General features: G+C 45.8%; 1 protein-coding gene across 4 annotated transcripts in view; it reads right to left on the bottom strand.

The window, feature by feature from the left end:
* The window catches only part of ZDHHC1 (zinc finger DHHC-type containing 1), a 698,520-nt gene extending 684,811 nt beyond the window's left edge, over window positions 1–13,709 (bottom strand). For 2 of the 4 annotated variants that reach the window (XM_069217652.1, XM_069217654.1), the window contains exon 1: window positions 13,468–13,674. The gene's annotated coding sequence lies outside the window, so the exon portion shown is untranslated. Of the gene's footprint in view, window positions 1–13,467 lie in introns of all 4 variants that reach the window. The other 2 variants (XM_069217653.1, XM_069217655.1) reach the window with 2 other exon arrangements.
* Between the last annotated feature and the right edge of the window lie 263 nt (window positions 13,710–13,972).

The following is a 13,972-nucleotide window of genomic DNA, read 5'->3' as shown; positions in this document are numbered from 1 at the left end:
AGCTCCCGCCTACCCAGTTTCCCCACACAGAGGAAAAATCACCTGGCAGCCACCCACGATCGGACACTGCAGCCGCACCTGACACCAAGCTTGGCAATGATCTCTTTCGTGAAAGGGCCAGCCTGTGCCCTGGGGGTATTTAGGAGAGCACACTCATCCGTGCCAACTCCCCGGGCTCCTTGAGACTTCCCCTACCTCGGGGAGGGGGACCCCATAAACACAATGTCATGGGGAGCTTCCTTGCACCCAGGGTGAATACTAACAATAGTAAAGTGCTCTTGTCAGAAATAAAGCACTCCTCACACGCTGCTACCCCTAGAGCATTCTCCACAATGGCCAAGGGGGGCCACTCATGCCACTCAGGAAACAGGGCCAAAGCAACAAGAATGCGGGGGGTTGAAATCACACCACCCAGCCCCTGGAGACAGTTTGGGGGAACGGGGCACGAAGCTGCAGGGCCCAGGTAAACAGGCCAGCACAAAGTTCCAGATGAGCAAAAAGTGGTAGTCTGAGAAATAAGAACACAGCCCAGCTGTCACTCAACCCCAGACGTGGATTGGAGTCAAGCTGCAAAACACCTAAATCATTAGCACAGAGAAATGCTCACTTTCTAAAAGTGGCATTTCTATAATGGTAATAAAAATATCCACCTACACCAGTAGGCAGCATTTTTCACAACCATTCCAAATATACTAAACATGCCCACGCTATTCCTCATTTAGACATATGTGACGGAATTTCCAATACACTCCTATGAGAGGAGAAGCACTCACAGTAGTGAGAAGCTAAACAGGCTGTTAGTCACTACTAGGACATGTAGCACATACAAATATATGTCCTACCTTTACACAGCACCCTGCCCATAGGGCTGTCCAGGGCCTACCTTAGGGGTGACTTAGGTGTAGTAAATAGGGAGTTTAGGCCTTGGCAACTGGCTTGACTTGCCAAGTGAGTGCAGAAGTGAACTGCACACGCAGGCCCTGTGATGGCAGGCCTAAGACAGGTTTGAAAGGCTACTTCTGTGGGTGGTGCAAGTTGCGCTGCAGGCCTACTAGTAGCATTTAATTTACAAGCCTAGTGTATATGGTATACCACTTTAGAAGGGACTTATAGGTAAATTAAATAAGCCAAATAGGTGTAAACCAATCATACCAAGTTTAGAAGGGAGAGCACATGTACTTTAGCACTGTTCAGCAGTGATAACGTGCACAGAGTATTAGAACCAACAAAAAGAGGTCAGAAAAATAGGAGGAGGAAGGCAAAATGTTAATGGATGACCCTGCAAAAAGGGCCAGGTCCAACAGAGACCATTAACAGCCATAAACTCAGCAGATCAGACAAAAGACAGGCTCTAAAACTATTCATTATTGTCGCATTAAGTGAACACCCAACAGAAATACAGGTCAATGAATTAGCCACCACTGAAAGGGATACATGCTGTATCATAATATTTCCTCAATTCAACATCTTCTTACTTAGATCTACAGGCAGCATAAAACAAGGTTCTTTTAAGTACTTATTGAGCAGGAAGAATGCAGACAGGAGAGCCTACAATATCCTTTTAACCAAGCTGACACAGCTTATTGAATATAATCGTACTGGGAGATAAAAACATTCCTTGTCCAACTTAAAAATATAATTTATAATGTGTATGAAAGTGCTGAAAACAGATTCTTCCAAATAGCAAGCAACAATTCTAGTGGAGACCATTCACTCCTTCCCTCACTTAACACAAGTTCTTTATAAGCTACTAAACTTGAGATAGCAAACAGGAGTCCAGTAATCATTTAAGTAGCCTGTCCTTCTCCCCTAGTAATATTTTGATATTCACTTAAATACCAGCTCAATATCTCAGATACACTTAAAAGAATATATTTTCATTCAGATCACACTGCCATGAACTCTGGCAACACTAAACACCCCATTTAATTTGATAGTCGTATTACACATGTTGACTTTGAATGGTGTTCAGGTGGAGTTTATAACTTAAAAAACCCCAAGCATGGAAACAATTCAAGCCTTTCAAGGTAGATGTTATTAACACAAATATCTATCAGTTTGGTGTTAAATAGATTAAGAATTGTGCACTTTGAGTTGTTAAAGTTCACCTAAAATCTTAGGGTCTTATTTACAGCGAGAGGGAACTGAAAATCCCCCAATTACTGACAAAAACTCTAAAAGCAGACTATAATCTACCAGCTGGAATTTTTTCATATTAATATCCCTAAAGTTGAGGCAATTTAAGCCACTGGCTTAAACGCCCTATTTAGCATTTCTGCCAGAATTTGGACGATTTGTAGTTCCTTATAACACATATAACAGTAAACAAAGCCCTTTGTATTCATATTGTTTTTTTACGTTGACACAAGCTTCCCTAATAGCATCATTAGCATTTAGGAGTAAAGTGAAAGGTCTCCTGGCTACTTTGGGAGGTTCAAGGTCAGGCCAGTGAGAATCTTCCCAGTCAGTTAACATATATTCACACTGTATATCTTATCTCCAGCGATAATATTTAATCTATCATAAATCCCTGTGGCAGATGTACAGATTATATCTGTAATACACAAAGCTAGGTGTAAAAACAACTAAATCCAAAGTCAACATCAAAAGGCTTCCATTTTAGTAAACACACAGACATTAGGATTGTGTTATTTATAGAAATGAACACACTTTCATTACAAGTTGCAGTGTCGCGTAGGCTCTCATTATTCTAATGAGACTACTGGATTTTGAGCAGCAAGATCATCCAAGGCGTGGGAGACTGAGTATGACCCACTGTGGGTGACACTTGTCACCCTACATCCGTGTTTTGCTCCGGCTAACTAGCAGTGCCTCATCTCTACCAGAAGATAGGGATGATTGGGCAGCCGAGCGCATGACATATTAGGCTTCTCAGGGAAGTCGTGGTCACTTAGGTCGCATCCGGTTCTCTCATTCACAATTCAGACTCATATATAAATGACAATAAGAAGCAGTATACGTTTTAATGACTGGTTTAATAAGACAATTACATTTTAGATAGCAAAGCGTGAGCTGCAATAACCAGGACGACACAACATGAAAATATTAAAATGGTGACGAGGAGAGTGAAGCAAAAGAATAACGCTATCATATTGTCACTAGGATTTATGGACTATTTCCTATCTAAATCATAATCTGAGCACAGCATGTTAAACTCTAATTCTGCCTTTCAGGTTCCCCTGGGACGACATCAACCCTCATACCTGAGCAAAGGCCTGTGGTCTGCGTTAGCATCTGAGGCGAAGCATTCAGCAGTCAGCATACAGTCGTGGTTCCCTGGCTGGAATCTCCCTCTTAAAGTGTAATGGGACTACGAAGTGTTTTTATAATAACACAACTGATGTTCTAAGAAAATGTCCCTACGTAAGGATGTGTATTTTCTACGAATGTTGGAGACTAAACTTCTACCACGTTCACCGGCAAGGTACCAAACTGTAGCCTTGACTGAAGCACAAAGTGATCAAGAATGCCTTGTTTGAGAACACAGTGCTGGGCTAAGCAAAAACAGTTAGATAGATGAAAATAAAACAAGACCATAAAACTGGTTATTGTAAAAATAACAATGCGAATCCGAATAAAATATATCTAGGTCAAAGTGCACAGCAGCCTAGTGCGTTAAACTAACGGGCATGGAGCTATAACTATAATGGCTACACAACAGCAGATTTAAAGACAACAAGCATTGGCAAAGCCAATAAATCGTTACTGATATCTATGTGCAGACCTATTAGTTTCCACAGTGGTAGCTTCTTTTTGTCTTATTTACATCAAAAACCATTAAAAGATCACAGTCCATTCCATCTGTACACACTTTCCAATGTTATCTGTTACAATGTATCATAATAACCATTCCAAGGTAGTTACCATGCATGCATACATCCATCGTATTTTATTATGTTTTTTAACTATTCTAAGGTGGCCACAACCGTTTTCAAAAGGAAAATTAATAACAAAGTATGAGCTGACTGTCAAGTAAACAGCTGTGCAGTAGTGGGCCCTCGCAAATAAGCACTTTGACAATACTTATATTGCTTGTGAACGATTTTTGTAAGAAGCCACTCAGTGTAAAAACATGCATTGATTAAAATTATATTGTTTTACATATGGGATAAGGCATTTAATCCATACTCCCTGTCACTAAGGAGGACTACTTATTATTCAGGTTTGCACAATGGGCAAAGCAGAACACCATCACCCAACGCCAAATAAGCAAAGGATCAAGTGGGCCGCTAACCCTGTGAATGGCACTACAGCAGGGCAAATGGAAGGATGGCAGCTGTCATTTCCCTTAAAAAAATAACTAAAATAATAATATTAAAACAAACAACCACTGGCAAAGCCAAGAGGTCTCACCTGTGGGACATATTGTCTTTGCCACCAACCTTTGGCAATGCTGTATAACATCAACATGATGCTGTGCAGCATCAACGTGATGCTGTGCAGCATGGTCAAATATCAAAATACATTTTTAAAAACGTGCAATGACATGCCCAGCCTCATAATTTTATAGCTGTGAGCATGATTACAACTCATGCGCCTCTATGAAATGATGCAGGTGCCGTTTTTAGGGTCGAGCTTGTGAGTGCATGCACATGAGTCTCGCTTGCGAGACTCTGCAGTGTTCAGTACAGGGCTTGGAGCGTATCTGTTGCTCACCATTTGTTGGTTTGCATGGCACTCTTCTTTACAACCTCATAATTCATCAAGGCACACCTCGCATCACTTCTGTTTCTCTGTGTAGAGCAGAGATCAAGCACTAATTGATGCAACTTAATTAGTGCCCGTCCACTGTTCCTGATGTGATCAAGCTACTATTTGTTGTTTTTAACTTCGAGTGCCCCGCAAACAGAAGGCTTATGACTGGCAAAAACGTGCCCAACAGGCACAACATTTCAAAATTTAATTTTTAAAAGCTAAATTTATTTTATTTTGCCAAGTTGTGTTTTCTCAGTTTCTTCTTATGTTTTCTTTTGTTTTTGCTCGTGGGTGCTGTTGTCAAAAGATGACAATTAACTTGTTTGAAATATATGAGACCTATTGCATTGCAAATGCTCGTTTCTTTTACTTTCTGAGAAAGCTCACTGAGTAAAAAAAGGTAGGAAAATAAAGAAGCATGAAATTGCTTTTTAGTAGTGAGGGGCTGGAGTCAAGACTCCTATAAAGTGGTCCACATTCTTAAGCAGCTCCTCTTGAGTCCAATCTATTCTTAAGTTGAGCACTTTGATTCCAAAACACTTCCACCTTAAAACAGTCATACTCTGGGAACCGACAAGGATCTGGGATGCTATACTGACATATACTATACAGGCCACATCACTCAAAAGTAAGAGTGAACATACCAATGTGCTACGGGGCAGAGGGGCCAATCTTCCGGAGCAAGACACCCCCTTGGGCATCATTGGAGCCCCTGACTCTCTGCTAGATGGGGTCAGGGCTCCTTGATCCTCACAGCTACCGGCACCCGGTTGCCTGGTCAACACAGCCGAGTGCACGTTCGCACTGGAGGGAACCTGCGAGGCCAGGAGGGGGCCACAGATCCTTTTCCTGCTGTCAGGGGTATGGGGTGACAGCTTGCCCTACTCCTCTTCCTGGAACCACCACCTACAGGTGGACTTCAGGGCTCTGTGGCAGGAACGCCCACTGATGCCTGCTGCAGCCACATTAGCCCACCTGCCCTGCCATGCACCTGATAAGGAGCTGCATCACATGGCCAGTGCCGTCAAGGAGACAGTGGGCCTCCAACCTGCCTAGGGGGCACCTCTTTGGGGCTTCAGTGAGTGGGGCAGTTGGCCGGCCCACCCTCCCCAACTTTAGTTTCCCCCCACCCCCACCAAAAGGCGAAGCTTGGTGAGTTGGTTAGGAGAGACCCATGGGTGAGAGACCCATCATGGGCAGTGCACCCTTGCCTGGTGGCCGGGGCACTGACCACTGGGGCAGGGGTGAAGACCGGCCCTCCCCATCCCCACCCAACCCCGCTGTCCCCTGGACCTACTTGTTGAGGGCTCCCCTCTTCCTTGTCCTCTGGACTTGGGCTCTGTTCTGTTGGGGGATGCCCCCCACTCTCCCATTGCAACTACTTACCCACCTGCTGGAGAGGACTGCTGGGTCTGGTTGGAGCCCACACATCACCACCACGAAGCAGCGCTGGCCCACCTTGTGACTGACCTGTCCAACTGGACACTTGACAGACAGAACTCCGGCCCCCAAGCCTAAGGGGTGTGGAGTTCAGCTCCAGTGCACTTTTCTTCACTGGACCCAGCCAGCCCTTTCTGCACCCCACGGCTTTCCACAGGTAGACAGGGCAGTGTGCTCCTTTCACACCTGCTCATCAGTGATGCCCTCTGACAAGGTGACCCACCAGCTGCTCTTCACTGAGTTAGTCACTCAGTTTTGCTCCATGTCTACGCCTGCTGCTCCGGCTGCTGCGACCCCTCTTCCCCAGAATCCAATGATGGACCAGGACCTACAAGAAATCATGGCAGGGGTCACTATCTGGAGAGCATGGATGCAAAGATGTCCAACCTCACAGTGGAATGAAGGTCCATGCGGGCGGATTTGAGAGGCTTCAATGACAGGCTGGAGGGGACAGACCATTGCTTGTTGACCGGAGAGGAGACACTCAATTGCCTTTCGGACTGGGACATGGATCTCTGTTACCTCACAACAAGCTCACTGATCTGAAGGACTAGAGTTGCAGTGACAACCTACACTTCCTTGGCTTCACGGAATCTACGGAGGGCCCAGACACCTGCACATTCCTCAGAGACCTACTCCATGCGCTCATGGGGCTGACCTTCTCCCCTCTCCTGGAAATCCAGCGGGCTCACCTCCTCGGTCTGCTGTGAGGGGCAGGATCAGACAGAGCGGGACCTCCGACAGGCTGCTTCCATCATCATGAACAGGCCCCGCAACTCCTGGATGCGACCCAATCCCATGGTCTGTTCGACTTCAGCAGTCACAAAATCTACATTGCGGCTGAATTCTCCCGGGAATCCAACGACAAGCAGAGGGCCTTTCTTGCAAACTGGACATCACGTTTGGCCTCATCCAGCCAGCACGGATGTGGATCACGAAGAATGGCAGAGTCAAGGACTTCTTTGATCCACTGGGGCCACGCTCTTTCCTGAGGAGCCTCCAGGACCAAGAGATGGACACGACCCCTGGAGAACCATCGGCAGCTGCTCCCCTGCCGATATCCTCCCTCTTGGGCTCTGAGGATCGCAACCTCCAGAGAAGCCACCCCTCAGACAGACACCATGATCCTTTGCACAGATTTCAGAGCAGCAAGGACAAGGCGCTTCGGGCCACGGCAGAGCCCACCTAGGATCTATGTCTGGACAAGTCCTGCTCCCCGGTGAATCCTGGAGCATTCAAAGAGTGAGAGGTCCCCTTGCTCTAATGCTCGCCTCTTCTTGGCATCTACCTGATGACCTTCCGGACGAACTACTGATTGAGTATTTTTTTTAGTGTAGGCCACCTCCTGTTTGTATCTTTACATGGTTGCCTACTGGTTCTTTTTACTGTTTGCTATTTTTAGGCACACCTCCAGTCCCACCCCTTTGGCCTGTTAAAGTAGGGAACCACTTGTTTTTCTGTGTCTTGTTATTAACGCTGTCCAGTCTGCCTAGTCTGTGTGCCCCACCTGCACGCAAAGCTGCCTCACACAAGGCCCTGTGTCGGAGGTCTACCATCTCCCTATTCCACCCCAAACGGTGCTCTCACCCTGATGCTCCTCCATTAGCCCCAGTCTGTTTTCCCATTTGCTCACAGTCTCCCAAGCGGTGCAGACTTCCAGGTATGGACCCACAGTTCAGAGTTGAAGCCTTCGGACTCCCTTTGAGACTCCAATCAAGAAGTCCCCCACCAGTTGGCCCTTGGTGCTCCCATCATCCCCACCCATCCTTTGCCCATAGACATAGTTTTCCTCTCCTTCTTTACCCTGTCCTATCACCCCTCCTTGCCAGCCCTTTCCCTCTCTTTCCCCCACCCTTCTCCCAGGCAAGATGGTCTCTTTCTCTCCTCCGCGCTCTGTGCCCTTTCCCTGCCCCCCCATGCTTGGCCCTTCCAGGTGCCCCACGCCTCTCGCTCGTTCTGTGCTACCCATGGCTGCCATGTGCCACCCAACACCCCTCTGCGCTATTTCCTGGAACATGCATGGCCTCACACACTATCAAGTGAAAAAAATGTTGGCATATCTCCAATGCAAACGAATGGCTATGGCCCACCTCCAGGAGACCCACATCTTATTGGCAAAGCTTACAGCACCCGCCTGCCCTCCCTGCCCGATGGGTCCACGCAACCGCAGCGTGATGATCGTCCAGCGGAAATCACTGCCCCTCATGGTGCTCAAGACGTGGACCAATGAGGAGGGTTGGTAAGCCTTCGTGAAACTTCACCTCAGCGGTAAGATGCTCTGCGTGGGCTATGTCTACGCACCAATGGAACCGAAATGTCAGTTCTTCCTTCAGCTTAACCGTCCTCTAAATGAAATTGATGCCACTCACTGGATTGTGGGAGAGGACTGGAATCTGGCCTGAGATACGGATTTGGACCATACTGGCCTGCTTGGTATGAGCAACAACGCAGGCCGAGCCCTCATGGGGGGGGCAACATGGCAAACTGTGGTCTCATAGGTGTCTGGCATCTTTCCCATCCTACAGATCAGGAGTACACCTTCTTTTTGACGGTCACAGCACACAGTCCTGTTTAAATTACTTCCTGGACTCACAACCAGTGGTCTCCCTCTCCCAGGGTGTCCAGATTAGGGAGAGCACACTCTAGAACCATTCACAGGTGCTTCTCTCCCTGAAACAGGGGCTGACAAGCCTGGGCCGAAAGCCTTGGCACCTCAACATCTCCTGATATGACTCCCCCTTGAGCAAGGCACAGCTCTGATCTCATGTCACTAGCAACCTGCGGCACAACAGGGGTCTGTAGCCTCCCTGTGCACTGCGAGTGTGGGCAGCTGCTAAAGTGACCATCTGGGGTCAGCTGATGCAAGTTATGGCCCTTGCCAACACGCAGCATGCCAAATGACAGAAGACCCTGGAGGCTGACATTGCCTCTCTCACCCGCCTGTATACTGAGGCCCCCATGGTTCCCCTCCGGCGGGCACCTTGAGGAAGCCAGTCTGAACCTTAACGCCCTGTACACCTCTAGGGAAGAATATGCGCTGCAGCGCTTGCGGGCCACCACTATGAGCAGGGTGAGAATGTGGGGAACCTGCTGGCCCACTTCTGGACTGCACATGGCTGGACTATAAGAAGTGGACCCGCCTGGGTCTCATGTTATGGGGTAGGAGGTCAAGATGGTAACTTTACAGTGCTTTACTTACGTCCTGGACATGCTACTCCTGATTGTGCCCTTTTCCCTCTTGCGCTCCGTGGACAAGGACATCAGGGTTTTGTGTGGGGTTCCTCTCGACCTAGGGTGGCCAGCAGCTGCCTAGTGGCCCACCGCTCGTGTGGTGGCCTGGGTTTGCCCTCAGTGCAACATTACACCTTGGCCATAATCTTGGTGCAACTTGACTACATGCAGACCCCGGACGCTCCTTTATGGGTCTTGATCTAGCATAACCTTGTGGCTTACCCCAAGGTCTGCGCCCCATTTACCGCCACAAGACTTATGCTCCCGGCTCCAGAAACCCAATGATTCAGACCAAGGTCAAGTTTCGGTCCTGTGTCCACGGCCTGCTCTTGGGAGACGCCCTCTTCGATGAACAGGCACTCCTTTATGGTAATGCTGGACTCCACATTTACAGTGTGGTGCTTGACTGGGGTGGGTGATGCACGGCAGGAACGCTTACCCTCCAACAGGTATGTGACCAGGACATCATCAAACCCTTCAAGGAGGGGTTTGGCCTTCTACCCAACCAATGCTGGTGGTATTTACAGTTGCATCATTGCCTCACCCACAAGCTAGGTCCGTAGCCTGTGGCTTTCACACACCTGCCCATAGTTTTGTACCTGAAGATGTGGGGTCGCTTCCGAGGGGCGATGTATGGCTTCTATGGCCTCCTGACAAGTCATCTATATTTGGTACCCCTGCTGGATAGCCTGCACACCAAATGGCAGGTTCTCCTCCAGGTGGACTACGAACCAGAGGATTGGGCAGAGACCCTGGGCAATGGCTTCAGAGAGGCCCGGATGAAGTTCTGCCTCTTCAAATCAATTCACGACTGGCACTGGACCCTGGTGAAGGTGCCAATGCGAAGCTGCTGCCCACTCCGATTGCTGGTGCTATGCCTATACTTGCTGTGATCTGGTTCATGTTCTTTGCAAATGTTCTACCGTTCCCCTATTCTAGGAGGCAATTGGCACCACGATATCGATCCCCCTACCGCTGCCTTTACTTTGTTGTTTTTCCAACCCTGTCCAGATGAGCGCCAATTGCTTCATACAGTGCTGGCAACGGCAAAAAACTGACTTCCGACTCAGAGTCTCCCCCCCCAAAAAAAAAAATGATCAGACAACGCCTTTAGAATGCACCATTTACAACCTGCAACATGAGGCAGAGTCCTTTCTCTGCACTTGGGCACCTTTCCTCCAAATGGCTGAGGTCAGAATGCCCCAAACTGCCTGTAGGGCGAGCACCTTGGCAGGCCTGCCAGCTTCGCCTGGGGAATGGCATCGCACCTTAGGTCTCTTCTTCTCTTTATCCCTTCCCCTCTTCTTTCTGACTTGTGTCTTGTTCACAGTACTGCATCTGCTTTCTCTGCTCTCTCTCCTGTCAGCTTCTTCACCCACGGTCCCGCTCTTACCCACCTATCTCCCACTCCTATCTTCTGCCCCTATTTCTTCCCCCATGCAGCCTCCCTCTCTCCCATGTCCTCTACCCCGTCCCCCTTTCAGTCCCCACCCCTACCCCAGGGCCACAATCCTCCCTCGTCTATTCTGGGCTCAGACATGACTGTTCTATTTTAAACTATTTAAATATTATACAAGGCCTTATTTTTTCTGTCGGCTAAGGGCAGCCGGATTTGAGCATTCCATTGCCTGTTGTGCCCTGTTGCTGTTTCCCTTCCCTTTGTAAACTTTAAATGAAGAACTGCGAAACAAAAAACAAAAAATAGTACCAGATTTGAGTAGTAGAAGAATACAACTCATCGAATCAAAAGTGAAGATAAAGAAACACACATTCAGTGGTATTTGAAGGAAACTGTTATGCAGTTGTATCTGCAGTTCACACACAACATTAGTACTGTCTGTGTGCATGGTTCGGGCATTCGAAGCCTTTTCCTCCATTCAGAAAAACGTATTACACAATACCACAGAACATCCATGAAAACGTAAGACGTGCTACCAGAACAAACTCTATCAAGAAATAAATACATAAAACTACCTGTATCTTAGATATAAATTATACAACCATCAAGGTAAAACCCTACTAATATTAGGGAAAAGTGTCAAGTAATGTATATAAACATAAAAATAACCATATTTAACGCTGGACTTTTACGTTGAAGTAGACAAAATATCGCCTAAACACGTCATCTGTAGTTAAATAAAAAATATATAATACAATTTAAAAAAGCCAAATCAAGGGAGGTTTCTACGACATATTTCAGGGACTCTCAAGATTAAAAATTTCCATCAGAAAAATAAAGAAGTTTCATATTGTCAGTCTCTCTGGAGATTACTGAAATCACCTACGCCTTTCAAACAAGTAATCTTATTTTACATGAATATGCTGGAGTATTTCCAGGCAACATCAGTTCGCTGCGGTTAATAACATTTCTGTCAAAGACAGAATTACAGCGAGGAAACCAATGGATTCAAATAACAGGACAAATGTACATTTCACAAGTAAAATCTCCCACCAGCCATTTGTAATTCGGCTATTAAAAGTCAGGTAGAACTTCTGTGACATACTAAGGCAGCGAAAATCTCGTGTAAATTGACATCTGCGAGTAGATATTAGGTGTCATAAATAGCTTTTGCTATAATATCCAATACTCTGCCTGTCTTGAAATATAAAAGTAAGGTGTGGTCATCACCCGTCTAGGTACAGGGAATACCTAAAATCTTATACCTCAACAGGACGCGACGGATGGGTGGGTGGATCGGAGACGGTATTAAACCTCAATTTCATGAGGTAATATGTCCCGAGAAACGAAGTAACACAGCATATCAAAAATACAGTAAATCGGGTGAAGACATACTCAATCGGCAGAATCGTAAATTTAGAATGATTACAAAAATGTAAAAAGGTACGATAAATAAATTATATGTGCAAATGCATAAAGTCATTGCCATAGAGGTTCTCAGTAATAGGGCTGTAGAGAATAATAGTAGGCAAGATCAAGAACGTGTCTATGTCCAAATGACCAGCAAATCAATAAGAAATTGGACCGCATCCCTGGTAGCATCGGAAAGGTTGCGTCTCACCCAGAAATATGAGAATTTATATAGAAAATCTTCACACACAATATAATGAAAACTGTAGATTCATCATAGTGTGAGCAAAAGAAATTTCTGCAAATCAGAACATAGAATTATTTAGTGTCTAAATGCCTTACAACCTAAGCATTAGCCAAAAACTGATTCACCTGAATACTGATTCAGCCCCCTAAATGCTAAAGCTATCCAGGGATGGCAGAACAAACTAGTTACAAAACAAAAGTGAACTATTGTGATGGACTGCAATACAGTGAGCAGGAGAAATAAAACTTGAAGGATGAAACATTACTGAGCCCACAAAGTCATTTAGAAATAAACAAACATGGCTTTACTTGAGTACATACAGCAGAAATAATAAACAGTGGTTATGCAAGGTGAGACATCCTTTTTTAATAAAATGAGAGGATGGCCTAATTAGCATAGGCAAAGGGAAGGCACTTCACTGGGCCATATCAAGATGGTTTCAAAGACAGTAACATCAGGTAAGTGTAACATAGGTGAATATGAATGCAGATCCAAATTCAGTAGTTATTAATACACAACTTTATTAATGCACAAAAACGTATACACCTACATTTACAGGCGATAGAACAATCTATTAATACTAGCGCAAACAGTAGCTGATCATTAAAGCAGTTTTCACACAATCATCAACAAATTAAATGAAACAGTACCAACTCTTCAATTTATGAGCACGCCCACAGATCAAACGTACATTCATAAATACAAACAGACCCGATTCAGGTGGGAGACTCCCGATGTTTGAAGCCAGAAATTGTTTCATTTTAGCTATCGCCCACCAACAATTGTTTCTCCTTCAATAAAAGTCAATGGGGGAAATAGTTCTCCCAATTATTATTATTATTATGAATATTAATTTAGCCACTTTCCTCTCGTAAAACGTTGGCTTGTATGCGTACCTGCCACCACTTTGGTGAAAAAGAAAAACACTGAAGACCTGCGGGATTTTTTTTTCCAAGCAGATATTAAACGTCACTGCTGTACAAAGCCAATGCTCTCACACTTGCCGGTATAATTCGGTACTCACCGAGGGGTTGAGCGCTGATAGCCTTATTAGGCTTTAGGGTGGAAACAAGCAGAACAAAACAAGACAAGTCTAACACATCATGAAGAAAAAGAGCCTAACCAGGGAACAAAAACTAAATAAGATGGCCATCTTTTAACTATTTCCAGGGACCATCAGTAGCTACTATCTAACGTCCGTTGCTTACATTTTGAAGGATATCATTTGACCGTAATTTTAACACTTCCGGGTCGCTTAGTAACCAATCCCACGATAGGACATATTCTGAGCTTGAAGGTACTGTTATTGTGTAAAATTACCTATGATTGGAGTTACTGAGAAAAGCCAACCAATCATAGTGATCCATAAAGAATTCGAAGTGGTGATTGGCTGTGGAATTTTCATTGGTATATGTCCGAGCCTTTCTACGATAGTCGGCATGTGCTGTCTCTGCCTCCTCCTGCCAACTGTGGCACAGGTTGAGTTTGGCTGGAGGTTTAACAGATTAGTTGTGGAACTGGCGTTAATA

This window comes from Pleurodeles waltl, chromosome 12 (genome assembly GCF_031143425.1).
Source record: "Pleurodeles waltl isolate 20211129_DDA chromosome 12, aPleWal1.hap1.20221129, whole genome shotgun sequence".
Classification (NCBI taxonomy): domain Eukaryota; kingdom Metazoa; phylum Chordata; class Amphibia; order Caudata; family Salamandridae; genus Pleurodeles; species Pleurodeles waltl.
This window is presented reverse-complemented; position numbering and strand designations above follow the sequence as displayed.